The following is a 13538-nucleotide window of genomic DNA, read 5'->3' as shown; positions in this document are numbered from 1 at the left end:
GACATTTTAACTAAGCATTCCTGGTAATATTTAGAAACTAAAATGTCATATGAAATTTTCTTTAAATTAGGCCTAGTTTCACAGATAATTAAATGTTTTTCGAAATAATTTTTTCACCATAAGTCGGTACAAAACACATTTTATACTGCGGTATTGCCACTTTGAGGTCTAGTCTGGACATACATATTGATTGACATCGAAAAATAAAAAAAATGTATTCGAGAGGCTAGCCCCAAATAAAATAAAAAATGTTTAGTTAATTTTAGGTTATGTGTTTATCAATAAAAATTACGTTTTATGTACAGGAGTGTTCAAAAAAAGGGAAAAAAAACAAAAAAAAAATTTTTTGTCGAATTTTTACAAAATTTATTAACATTTTTTGCTTCTGTTGCCATCAGGAATGCACCGTTAACATCTCTCGCAATGCTCACGGGCACCTTGTATATCGTTGTCTGAGTACCCTCAACACAAGCCTCCTTGGCTTACCGTGGGACTTAGTCAATTTGTGTGAGAATGTCCTTATACTATTTATTTATTCTTTATTTACTAAACACTGCTTTCATCCATAAATAGGTATGTTATTCAATGTATAAGTATTTCGTGACGCCTACAGCCTCTTATCAAACCCTTCAATAAATACCTTTAGTCGTTAAAATGTAATTAAAAGAGCTTTCTCCTGATTTTTTTCCTTTTATTTACCTGTTGGAAGTTAGACTAAGGGCGTAAGGGCAATACCCAACCATTAACCTTTTAGTGGTTTCATTATTGTGATTAAATATTATAGAAATACCTATATTTACTTTATTGTAAGGGTAGGTTCACACGGCGTTAATTTTTTCTCGTATACCGTATAGCGGTGGGCTAGCGGTAAGAGCGTGCGACTTGCAATCCGGAGGTCGCAGGTTCAAACCCCGGCTCGTACCAATGAGTTATTCGGAACTTATGTACGAAATATCATTTGATATTTACCAGTCGCTTTTCGGTGAAGGAAAACATCGTGAGGAAACCGGACTAATCCCAATAAGGCCTAGTTTACCTTCTGGGTTGGAAGGTCAGGTGGCAGTTGTTTTCGTAAATACTAGTGCCTACGCCAATTCTTGGGATTAGTTGCCAAGCGGACCCCAGGCTTCCATGAGCCGTGGCAATAAGCCGGGACAAACGCTAGGAAGATGAATGACCGTATACGGGATTTTATCGAATACTATAGTGGCAGCAAAATTTGTTTGGCAACTTTCAAAATCTATTCAAAAAAATTCGAGTGATAAAATTTAGAAGAGAAAGAAGGGTGGGAAAGTAAATTTTTGAGTGTATAATTTTTTTTTATATACTACGTCGGTGGCAAACAAGCATACGGCCCGCCTGATGGTAAGCAGTCTCCGCAGCATATGTACACCTGCAACTCCAGAGGAGTTACATGCGTGCTGCCGACCCTAACCCCACCCCCCTCGTTGAGCTCTGGCAACCTTACTCACCGGCAGGAACACAACACTATGAGTAGGGTCAAGTGTTATTTGGTTAATTTTATAAAGTATTAACAGTTCGCTGCATTTCCTACGATTTGTAAGGGATGCCTGGTGGTATATGATCTGAGGCTGCGACCAAGCTGGAGCCTGTAGCTGAGGATATTAAGAAACTGCTTTTGTACTTTTTCTAACCTGTCAATGTGAGTATTATAATAAGGTGCCCATATTACAGATCCTTACTCTAAAGTGCTCCTGACCAAGGAACAGTATAAGTATTTTAAAACATGAAAGTTTTTTAATTCCTTTGCAAAGCGAGCTATAAATCCATTTAACTTGATACCTTTTGATATTATAGTTGGTCAAGCAAATCTTGTCAGTAGAAAAACGCGGCAAATTTGAAAAATCGCGGGCTAGCAACACTGTGTTCGAATAATTCCAAAATCGCGTGTAATCTGTGTTTTATCTGTAGAATGTGGATCGTCCATCTTGTTTGTTTACATTCCGAATCGGTGCTAATTCAAGAGAAATTTCTGCTCCCAGCATTAAAATAAATATAAATATATAAAATAATATTGTGCATGACCATAAGCAAAGTCAAGATGCCTACAATGTAAGTAAAATCATGCTCGTTGATCTTAACCATTAGAAAATTTTGAGGTTATGATAATTACTTCAAGATCCCGGAGAATTTTTAAGATAATGTGCAGTTTTTTCTGTTTCAGGGTTAAAAGGCTTAAATAAAGATAAAACGTATGCCTAAATATATCCAATAAGACCACGAATTGTGCCCTCGAAACCGCAACTGATTCGATTGTTCCCAATATCAACAGACGAAGTCCTCAAATATTTTCAAAGGTAACTTTTTAAACAATCTTAAGACGTTTAAGAACCTTGATTATACCTACTTTCTTTCGCAACATCTACCTAATACTTCCATATGTTTGTTGCAGGATTAAAACTCGCCCAATATAAGGCGTTCGTAAAAGTTTCTCTTCATACAAAACTTACCTACGGCGGTTTACGTACATACGTACGTACAGCAAACAAGACGAAAAATAAACTTGTTAATTAAAAAAACTAAAAAAATTGGGACAATAGTTTAGATTATTATTGTAAAAGTTGTCCGTTTGTTAATCATCACGAAAATATATTATTTAGGCTGATTTGTTTCATGCACTCAGCTATTGCACATGTATACCTATGGAAAATCCTAGTTTATACTTTCTGAAGTCGGTATGTACCTATTTAAGAGAAGTTTTAAGTTGCTTTACCTGTTTGTTCAATAAATTAAAATAATTTATTGAGTGTGCATAATTTTAGAAAAATATTTTAACATTTAAATCACACCTTCTTTTATCCAGAAACAATATAACTCCATATTACTCACATGAGTGGAAGTTGTTAAGTTTCCATTGTCAAGGTATCTTTTATTAATATTTTGAGTACCTGAAATTGTGTCAGTTCCTGACAAGTCTTGAATAGACTAATGTGAAAGTTAATAAAATTTCTTAACAGCATTCTCCTGATATCTAAATGACTTTTTTAAATATCTACATATAAAATATGATCTAGCCAATACATGTAAATATCTAACATTTTTAGCCTGTATAAAAACAGTAGTGTGAGCAAAACCTTACCAAGCTAGCATGTAAGAGTGGTCTCAGAGATATTGGAATATCTCTGTACTATAAATTAGGCAAATTGCTTTAGACTAAGTTTTATGTGTAACTACTACTATAAGAATACATTTTGAAACTTGGAATGGAAACTTTAAACTTGAAATTACAAATTTTCAAACAGATCTGTTTTATGCTTAAGATGCAATAAGTGACTAGGTACAAAGTATTCTGATGCTTGGTTGGAGTGGACCAGTAACATTGGTAACTTAATGATATTTTTTCAATGAATGGCCTGAATTAAGTGTAAGTAAGCTAAAGTGACCCATATCTTAATTGCCTTGAAATTAAATGAACACCAAAATATCTGCAGTTGTGTTTTATTTATTTTTAATCTGTATATTTATATAAATATATTGTAAAACCATTTCAAAATTACACTGGTATGTGAATGTGACATTGTTCAAGAGAAATACACTAATTTACAATTAACAAGTGGCATAATTATTTTCTTTGGGCTTCTTCAGTTTCTGAACTGATGTTAAAAACAGCTTTCTACCGTGGTGCTCATGTTCTCTTTGCTCCCTATTTGTCTTCTAAGTTTGCTAAAACAGAATAAAACCATATCAAAATGATGTAAATAGTCCAGATATTTGATATTTAATAAGCCCTGCAATTGTGACAAGAATAGTTACAGTGATACCCTACCAGGGCTACCGCTGCCAGTGATGGCTCAGGGGTTACTTACCTAGGTTTTAATATTTACCTATATAAAACAATGGATTGTTTTATTCTAGTTAAATTCAGTAGTATAGGTACCTACTAACAGCTCGTTTGGTAAAAAGTACTCAAGTGCAAATGCCTTAACCTTTACATTTATTTACTTAGCTATGACATCTTCATGTTTAAGTTGAATATATATGTAGCAGATCTGCTCCTAAGCATACCAAAGGTTAAGAATGCGAGCGCTCGCCTTTTGCGTCCACCTTTTACTAAGCATACAAACCTTTATTTTAATTCAATCTATTGATATATTTTTCGATTGTACATATACCTAAATATGTCTAATTAGCTTTTGAAGGTTGCATAAAGGAGCATTTGTATTGCATTTTATCGTGATATATCTTTAATATTGAATTCCAACCGAGAAATCTGATAATATATTAAAATCCAGCTACCTGCGGAAGCAATGACTTGATTCAAACATTATTTTCTCCAGCATAGTCCGTTTGCAAATAGGTATTTTTTGATCTCGTTTATCATATTGATTGACATCGTTTTTACTCCAGTTTAAATTGTCCCTCTCATAATAATAACAATTTCCAAATGCTTCAATAAACCGCGAGCGGCAATTTTAGTTGACGTACGAAGAGCGCGCTCAGCGGTAAAAAATATGTTTCGGTTCGATGTACATTGCTGCTTTTCTTAGCGCAATACTGCTCTGTGAGTGTTGCCATACTTCAGTTTGCTTTACATTGCTACTGACAGACTTTGCTTGACAGACTATAAGTACTCACAGTGCGATTGAATGTTAATTTTTCGTCAAAGCAGTTACCAAGGTCCCTAATTACAGAAGAACGATTAAGCGTGGAATTATTTAAAGAATAATTAAAAAATAACTTTTGTTTTGAAGCCGAGAAAGAAATGACGTATCATTTATTTGTATTCAGGAACATACGATTGGAGATGCACCATTCTGCAACTGTATTTAGATTACTCTGAAGGATTTCACAGTTTAGGACGTTTGTTATCATTGAGTAGATTTTGAGGTCATCTGCGTACAGTAAGCATGGACACGATAGTCGCTCGACTAGCGCTCCGAACAATTCTTAGGGTTGGCACAACTTGACGTCCTTTTGCGTGCACGACCACAGATAAGATAATTGACACAGATAAGACTTGAATTTTGGCAACCCTAAATAGGCGGAAGCGATAGCGCTATACATTAGAAAGGGACAGCGTGACTCGTCCTTGAATCGCTGTCAAACTTCGGTTTTGTAGGAAGTGTTATTTCTGTACGGTACTATTATTTATTCTGTGGTAGGAGGGTATACAGTGTACACACGCCTAATAATAAAATGCACGCGTAATGTATAAAACAATACAACATATCACTACACCTTATAAAATAAAATAAATTAAAAAAGTCCCACGCCGCTTCTGTCTTTATGTACTGCTATATGCTTTCCGAGCTTGCCAGGGACTCTTAATGCAGGGAATGCAATTCCTGTAGGTCTGAACTGAAGGGGTTAATTTTGTTTTGGCAAATTAGCCATTTAACCGTGACCTTCTGACAAGCGTAATGTGACGATTTTGAAGGCTATACCGGTAGCAGTAAAGCCTGTAAACGCGACCATTTGTCACCTTATTGTGTCACTCTTGGGAAATGTTTCATATGAAATATTAGACAGGTTATATGAGAACTTTACCACGTTTGAACAATATCAGCTAATACTGGAAATAGAGCGACAAAGTGAAATAATAAAAATTAAAATAAGGTTCTACAATTTGCATTGCATTATTACTCTTTATCTATGTTGCACTTGCGCAATGCAAAATGTACAGTCGAGTTCAAAAATATCTTACAAGCCAACGCACCAAAAATATATTCACACGCCTTTAAGTCACTGACGATGAGGTTTTGCAAATATGTGACGTTCTCAAGTAAAAAGTACCACATTGTCGCTTGCCATAAGGACGCGCTGACAGGTTATTCGTATCAAGATACGAGCAATTTTCGTCCTTATGCTAAGCGACGAGTTGTACGTTTTAATTGAGAACGTCACATATATTCTCGTAAAGATGTTTGTGAACTCGACCGTACAGTCAGCATCAATAGTAGCGAATTAAACTACAGTATAGCTCGGTAATCCGGACCCTCTCTAATCCGCTGATTGCTATAATCCGGACGGTCTGGGCGCGGGCGCACAGCCTCAATAAGGGCCTTCAACTTCTTCAACATTTATTCAGCAAATATGCCACAAGGGCACTTTTACACGTCAACATGGAATTAATATACAAGCAAAAACAAGTACATCAACAATTATTGTAAAATACAACGGCCGACTTTAATATTCACAATAGTGTTAAATCCTCGACTAAGATAAAAGTGCATTAATACATAATAATAAATAACATGTTATTTATTCAGGTATCAACACATTAACAATTACATTACAATAATAATTACATGCCAAATATACAATTAAATTATTCTAAACTAAAATTAAAGCTATAATCAGAAATACTCGTACTAATTAAATAGGTGCAGCGGAAACCTTGCTCATACAGTAGCAAGCTACTTTAACAATGCTGTGCATTGGGAATGATGTGCAAAAATGTCTAACAAAAGAGTATAGCAGATTCTTTTACTGTTCAGTCCTTAGTTTCATTAAAGTAACATGTAAGTACATACATAAATCTTTAATTTATTTTCTAATTAAGGGTTATTATTTCATAAAAAATTGCAGATAATAATCTGGAAACCTCTAACCCGTCAAGTGTGGCTGGTTTTTTCTCGAGACTACTATACATGCGAAAGTGTATCTTGTGGTCTAAAATTAAATAAAAACAATAAAAGTACTAAACCATGAATTGCGGTAGGGTATTGGCGCTGGCTCAGCATGATGATGCGGCAAGCCACATCGCTGATATTCTGCCAAGACACACAAATCACACAATGTATGTACTAATATATTTTTTACTAATAATATTGTACAAAACAGAAGATAATAAGTCCCTGGACTATAAGGCGTGCCTTTACTCCGCCCGGCTGATGTAAATCGCACATTTGGGTCCAATTTCGTTCACCTTACAAGATAAGAAAGTATTAAGCGTGCGTTACTTTTACTTCAAAACGGTTCTGTCCCAATATGGAGTGCACGAACTAAAATAACCTAAAAAGCTGTTCTGTTGTGCCTTACCATTTGTGAGTCGTCCTTTTGGCTAAAGATAAAGATTCATGTGCAAAATGTTAATGGATTGGTGGCCGCTTTCGGAATAAAAAAGCGCCTGGCGTTAGCTAGTTGGATGGACGACATTCGGAAGATCGAGGGGAACTTCTGGATGAGACTAGTCCAGGAGGCCTACCGCGAACCACGTTCGACGTGTTGCCTCTCTGTCGCACTTGTAAATTCCTACGTAAGCGTGATAGGGAGGTAACACGTCGAACGTGGTTCGCGGCAGGCCCTCAGGACCGAGACAAGTGGCCTAGGTACACGAATAGACTATGCAGTGGGCGACTGGAGGCAAAAAATATGATGATGATAAAAAAATTGTAACCAATGCCAACTTGTCTTGTATGCCAACGTTTTTCGAACTTTTTTGTAATGCGGCTCACTTAGCATGAGAAAATAAAATCCAACTCCCCCTTGACATTAAAACAACTTCTGCACGACACTATATTTGCAATAAATAAATGACTTCGCGACCCCTCCGTTTGAAACCTATTTTTTTTATAGAAAAATAAATAAATAGCCCTGCAACCTACCTGAAGGTATGTAATTTTTTTTCTTCGGTTTGTTCTGCAGGCCAACTGGTTCTTGACAGATTTACATAAGATTACGTCCAACATAAAGAGAGGTAGGGCCCAGCGAAATGTCATCTCTCACAAATCTGGAGCATTCCATCAAATGGGGAAGTACCTCCACCTTACAGTACAGAAGACCACAGCCATAATTACTTACTGATTTGTTGTGGAAAAGTTTCGGAAAATATCGGAAACTTTACATATATTTGTACCGTGCAGGTAATAGATACTTACTTTTCCAACTTTTTGCCGCAATATGCACTTGCAGTAGTGTGCGTAGCAGAGCAAATGCTAAAATACGTGGAAATGAAATCAGCCCTATTTTTGAAAATTTAATGAACTTTACTCAGGAGTTATCCCAAAACAAAACTTAATTTAACCCTTTAAATAAGGGTAATTACGCTCGGGTCCGAAACCACATAGTTTATGACAAGTATGATAAATGTTCGTCACTTTAACCCTTTGACCGCCAAAATGCTGACTTGTCAAGGGAAATCCTGGCATATCATAACCATAAGCGCGCATAATGTTACATGACACAAAGTACCACTCTCTGCCACTATTCGCACTAAACGCTATGCTTCCAGCTTTACCATGTGAACGGCTAAGGAGCGGAATTCACTTCCTGCAAATCAATTCCCAGTCCACTATAACTTGGACACTTTTAATTGAGAGTAAATAGACTAGATCTTTTAGGTAAGCATGTTCCATCCTAGACTGCATCGGCACTTACCATCAGGTGAGTTTGTGGTCAAATGCTTACCCTTTTTCCAATAAAGAAAAATATCCATCCCGAACGGGACTGGAAAAGTCACGTTGCGTACACAGCGACCTTAATGCCTACATTGTCGAACAATACGAGGATGCGTTTCCACAGTTCCATTTGCACTTTAATCTATTCTCAACCCAGTTCTTTTCCGCGCTTGTCCTGTATTCTGATTGGTCGAGCGAGAGTCCGTGGGCGGACCAGTGTAACGTGATCTAGAGACCCGTAACAACTACGCAAAATAGAAGAACGCTCTAATACAGGGTTGAAAATATTCTTGTTACAGTCGAGGATAAGACCTAATGTTTCTTGGAGAAAATTTAACATTAACTGTATTGTATCTAGTGAAATAAAATAGCGAATTTTTATTTCTTGCAATTTTTGGCGGTTCTATTTCCGCGCGCGACAAGCGATATTTTTAAAAAGTTTTATTTTTATTTTTTTTATATAATATATATAAAATAATATTTCCTATAAGTAAAATGAGATAACTTAAGGTTTTAATTTTAAGGCACTTTCCCTATAGGTTCCATTATTTTTTTCCACACTATGCCTATTGCCAAACGGACGCTATTCAGGCTGGCCCAAAAATACATTGACAGTAGTTAACCAAATAAATAGGTTAGGTTACAAGTAGTGTCCGACAAAAACCGGATTTTTTGCTGAAACCGAAGCTTACTTTTTTCTCTAGTTCCTTTCGTCCGAATCCGAAACTTCGGCTGGCCACTACCGAAAATACAGTTTGGTACGTCCGAAAGTTGCGGCGATTTTTTGGCTGACACATGATTTTTATGACGAAACCTAATCTTCGATGGGGGTATACCGCTACTCTCATGTCTCTATGTTAATATCTGCCTCATTCTCCACTGGTTCATTATTTGCTCGTTCTCTGTCTTTTTCCGACCCTTTAAAAACCTGTACACTTCTCGTTTGAAGAACCTCATACTGTAGCTCCTCGGCAAAACCTCAGCAGGGAGCTCAAATAGCTCAATCCACAGGCGGAGCGTCCGCGAGAGGAAATTCATTTGAAACCGCACAGTGCGGGATTTTCTTTTAGGGTAAGTATTTTTGCCAATCATAATGTTCAATGCATGATCGATGAACTACAATATTAATAATAATAAAATCATTTATTGCAGACAACATTGATCCATATACATATAACGTTTATGAAAAGAAAGAAAATAAAAACTAGACATTAAAATTTACCTGATTAAGCATTTCGTTGATTAAATTAAAATAATAAATGGATTTTATAGACAAGGTTAAGCGCAGTCAAAAATAAATTAAAATGTCAAGCTTACTATTAACTATAAATAACTGCAATTAAAATTAAAATGTAGGAATATGGAGACTGTGCCAGTGTCTAGCAATCGGGCAATCTAGCCTGTTCGCCACCAGACTCAGGATGCTGTTGGGGCTCTCACATGAGAACACGGCGCATAATGGAAGCTGTCCGTTTCCGCAATATGGCCGGGAAACTATCTATATGTGAGTCCGCAAACATACCAGAAGCGCTGCAGTACCTAGGAAGACCCAACAGCATCCTTAGTATGTTATTATACTGAACGCGCATGGCGTTTATTGCCCTCTGAGTATAGTTAACCCACAAGCTGCACGTGTATAAGGACTGGCAATATGCCTTAAATAGGGTTATTTTAACTTCTATTGTACATCGTGCAAACCTGCGAGCCACCATGTTGCCCCGGACAGCCAACGCCCATATTGGTAACGGGGTTTGCTCTTTCTGCATTTGTTCGCTATTCGCTTGGACTCTGTCAGCGAGTGAAATCACACTTCTGTTTATCTAGACCGCAATAAAAGCGTGCGACAGGTCGGTCCTCAATGCTCTCTATGTTTATTATTATTTTGTACTTTGCGTTGAAAAGTACCTGCCTTATAAAAAAATGTCTTATAAAAATGAGACAGAGGGAAAACCACCTAACTATGGTCCAGTACTACAACTGTTGCTCATAAGTTCAACACAGAATTAAGCATCAATGCCAATCTTCTATAAGGTGTTGACTATGTTATTTTTTTCCTTTAACGAAAATATTTTGCTTTAAAACTAATATTCAAATAATATTGACACCTGAACGATGAGCTTGCTCGTTTTATACTGCAAAAGCAGGTACATAAATTTGCACTGACCTACCGTCCCGAACTAACCCTTTTTTTGTACATAAGATGACTGAGCCGTCGCTGGTTGCGCGGGCGTGGGACCGGAGTACAGGAGCATTCGAGTTAGTTTGGATTTTGGACTATAGATGGAAGCGACTATAGTTTGCTGGTTAATCTGATTCGCTACTTTTGACGCTGAATATACTTACCTACTCTTTTTGCCCTGCCGCGAAAAGCGAATTTCTTTATCTGCATCCATCGCTCGAATAAGCAAGAGGAATAGAGAGACAGATAACGAAATTTCGTTTTTCTCTGAAGGCCGTTTAGTTGACCCGAGCGATTATCTCACTCGCACATCAGCGAGTGAAATTACGTCAGTGTTTATCTAGACCGCACTGAAAGCCTGGGAAATAAATATTTGCGACGATATAAACCCAATTAGTGGTTGTTTATTGACAATACTACCACTAAGGCTGGCCACAAATTGTAACCTCGATACCTACAATATGATATAAATAATGTTTTATTTGAAGACTTAGGGCTTGTGCACAAATTACGCGAGGTTTTTTCGGCTACGTTATTATGGGGGAGATATCCAGCAGCGGTATCATGGTTGCATTTTTATCACCTATCATGTCATGCGTTACTCTCGCACTTACATACTTGTTAGAACGTGACAGGCATGGTAACAAATGATAAAGAGCCGACATCTTAGCCCTGCAGTGGATGTTCGTGGCTGATAGGTAGGTAGGTGTATATCACAAAAACTGTAAATTTGCTTAACCCTTTATCAGGCGGACAGTTCAAAAATGAAAATCGAATGTCAGTCTTACTCATCGAAAATAGAACACAAGTTTGAAGTGCCGTATGTGGGAAATATATCTCCCTTAGCCTGGTAAAGGGGTTAACATGCTAGATAATGTCGCCTAGAAATGAAATAGTAATATCTTCTAGGCGAATATTTTCCCATTCACTGATTTTTCAATCCAGGCAATGTTTGGCATGGTGGGCAATGTTATCCAAGTTTTCCGTACCTAAACCTTAAACCCCTTTCATGGCTCACCGTCTCCGCCATTATAAAATATCATAAACAGTAATGTAGTGTCAGGCAGACCGTGAACGAACAAAATAAAACTTTGTACGCGATATAAAAGTAACTTGACCAATGGCAGACTTTATACTGTTGCAATAAAGATTACGGACGGTTAGGTAATTTTGACGTCGATGGCAGTTAAAGTAAACGGAAGCTCAGGGGGACTAGACAGATGACAATCGTTTATAAAAAATAACAGACAATACTTATGAGTAGTTATGAGTCACACGAACCCGCCGCCATCAAAATCGGGTCTACCACGAAAATCGAAATTCAAAAATCGAACGAGCGAAGACGAACACGATACATCGAAAGACGAACGAACGTAAGTAGTTACGAAGCGTATGAATAAAAATGTCAATGTCAACTGATTTAAGATAGGTTTGACGACACTCAAAGTGCATTTCGCACCAATATATCCAGCGAAGTATACTGCAACGGCAAAAACATATCAAACCACTTCGATATTTCTAAAGTTACGCGGCCTGTAAAAGTGTTCCCGGGTAAGTTATGGAGTGCTGTAGATTTCGCCCCGTTCTCTCGATTCCCCCGGGGGCTTTCGGTGACATCTGTAAATGTGGGTTATCTCGTATCGGGACGGTGGCGACCCGATAACAGCTTATTTGCATTATTGATATGACAAGTGATAGTTGGATCAAGTGAGGACTTCATCCTGCTGTTTTTGAAGAAAGAACAAGTTATAAACTGAAATAGATGACATATACTACAGAAAGTAAAAAAAAGGATTTTAAATGGTCGGCAACGCGCATGTAACACCTCTGGCGCTCATAGGCTACAGTGACTGCTTACCATCAGGCGGGCCGTATGCCTGTTTGCCACTGAAATAAGTGTCCGTATAAAAAAAGTGCCCGAGCCCTCATGGTGGCACAGGCTGGAGGGCTTGGTTTTTTGTTCTGTTATTACCTACATCTACAGTGTGTCCCTAGTCATTGGACAAAACCGAAATGTACATATGCATTAGGGTATTTAGAACCAGTGTACAAAGTATCATAACAACCGGTGTAGCGGTTTCGAAGAAATTAACAAATTACCTTATTTTACTTTGGAGCAGCCTGTATGTGTTTGTAGCTCCTAAGGTTATATCCTAAAAGAATAGTATGGAACCTTCTTCGATCTTTTTGATTATTATTTATATTTATGACGCTAATAAGCTTCTGACTTTTGAAAAATGTCATCATTATCAAATATTTCGAACAAATTGTCAAAAACACTGCCAAAGATTAACACATGTGTTTCTTTTCGTTGTCGATTATTGCAAATAACTTTTGTTCGAAAAAATATTAACGTCTCAGAGCATTCCTGAGAAGTAACCCTACGTGGGATTTCAGGGTTTGTCCAAGGGCTAAGGTCATCCTGTATACCAGGGGTGGCCAACTTGATTAGACCCAAGATCTGTTTACTAACGAAACCCTGTGCGATCTACCAATTACATGTATACTCTTGAAACCTTAAATGAAACTGGTCTACGTATTTATATTTTTTGACCGACCGGTCGATCGCGATCGACCTGTTGGCCACCCCTGCTGTATACAGTTTACAACTATTTCAGTTTAAAATTGTTATATATGGGAGTTTTCAGAAAATAGTGTATCCAATTAGCGTGAGTTATGAAGAACTTTGTTTTGGTGTTCATATCAAAAACTATAAGCGATAACGTATTACTACAGTGTGAAGATAGTGACTCCTTAAAAACACAACAAAATATTTAATAAAATAATTTGATTTGTTCCCAAAGTTATTAAGAACAAGTTGTTAAAAACTCCGCTTTGCCTAAATTATATTTAATATATTTATTTATTATCCTGAAGAGAGGCCAGAGGTCCTACCGCGAACCACGTTCGATGTGTCGACTTTCTGTCGCACCCGTAAATTCGTACGCAAGTGTGACAGGGAGGCAACACGTCGAATGTGGTTGGCGGTAGGCCTTCTG

At 37.3% G+C, this 13538-nt stretch overlaps 1 protein-coding gene and 1 long non-coding RNA gene across 6 annotated transcripts in view; one reads left to right on the top strand and one right to left on the bottom strand.

Moving 5' to 3' along the window:
- LOC133523806 (tyrosine-protein phosphatase Lar) overlaps positions 1-13538 on the top strand; it is a 701140-nt gene that overhangs the window by 7237 nt on the left and 680365 nt on the right. The gene's annotated exons all lie outside the window — the stretch shown is intronic.
- Positions 3444-4585, bottom strand: LOC133523793 (uncharacterized). The gene is made up of 2 exons (XR_009800280.1): positions 4258-4585; positions 3444-3684 (listed from the first exon to the last, which is right to left on the bottom strand). It is a non-coding gene; the product is annotated as an uncharacterized LOC133523793 (long non-coding RNA).

This window comes from Cydia pomonella, chromosome 12, assembly GCF_033807575.1.
Source record: "Cydia pomonella isolate Wapato2018A chromosome 12, ilCydPomo1, whole genome shotgun sequence".
NCBI lineage: Eukaryota > Metazoa > Arthropoda > Insecta > Lepidoptera > Tortricidae > Cydia > Cydia pomonella.
The sequence above is the reverse complement of the archived record's forward strand: the minus strand, read 5'-3'. Positions and strand labels throughout refer to the sequence as shown.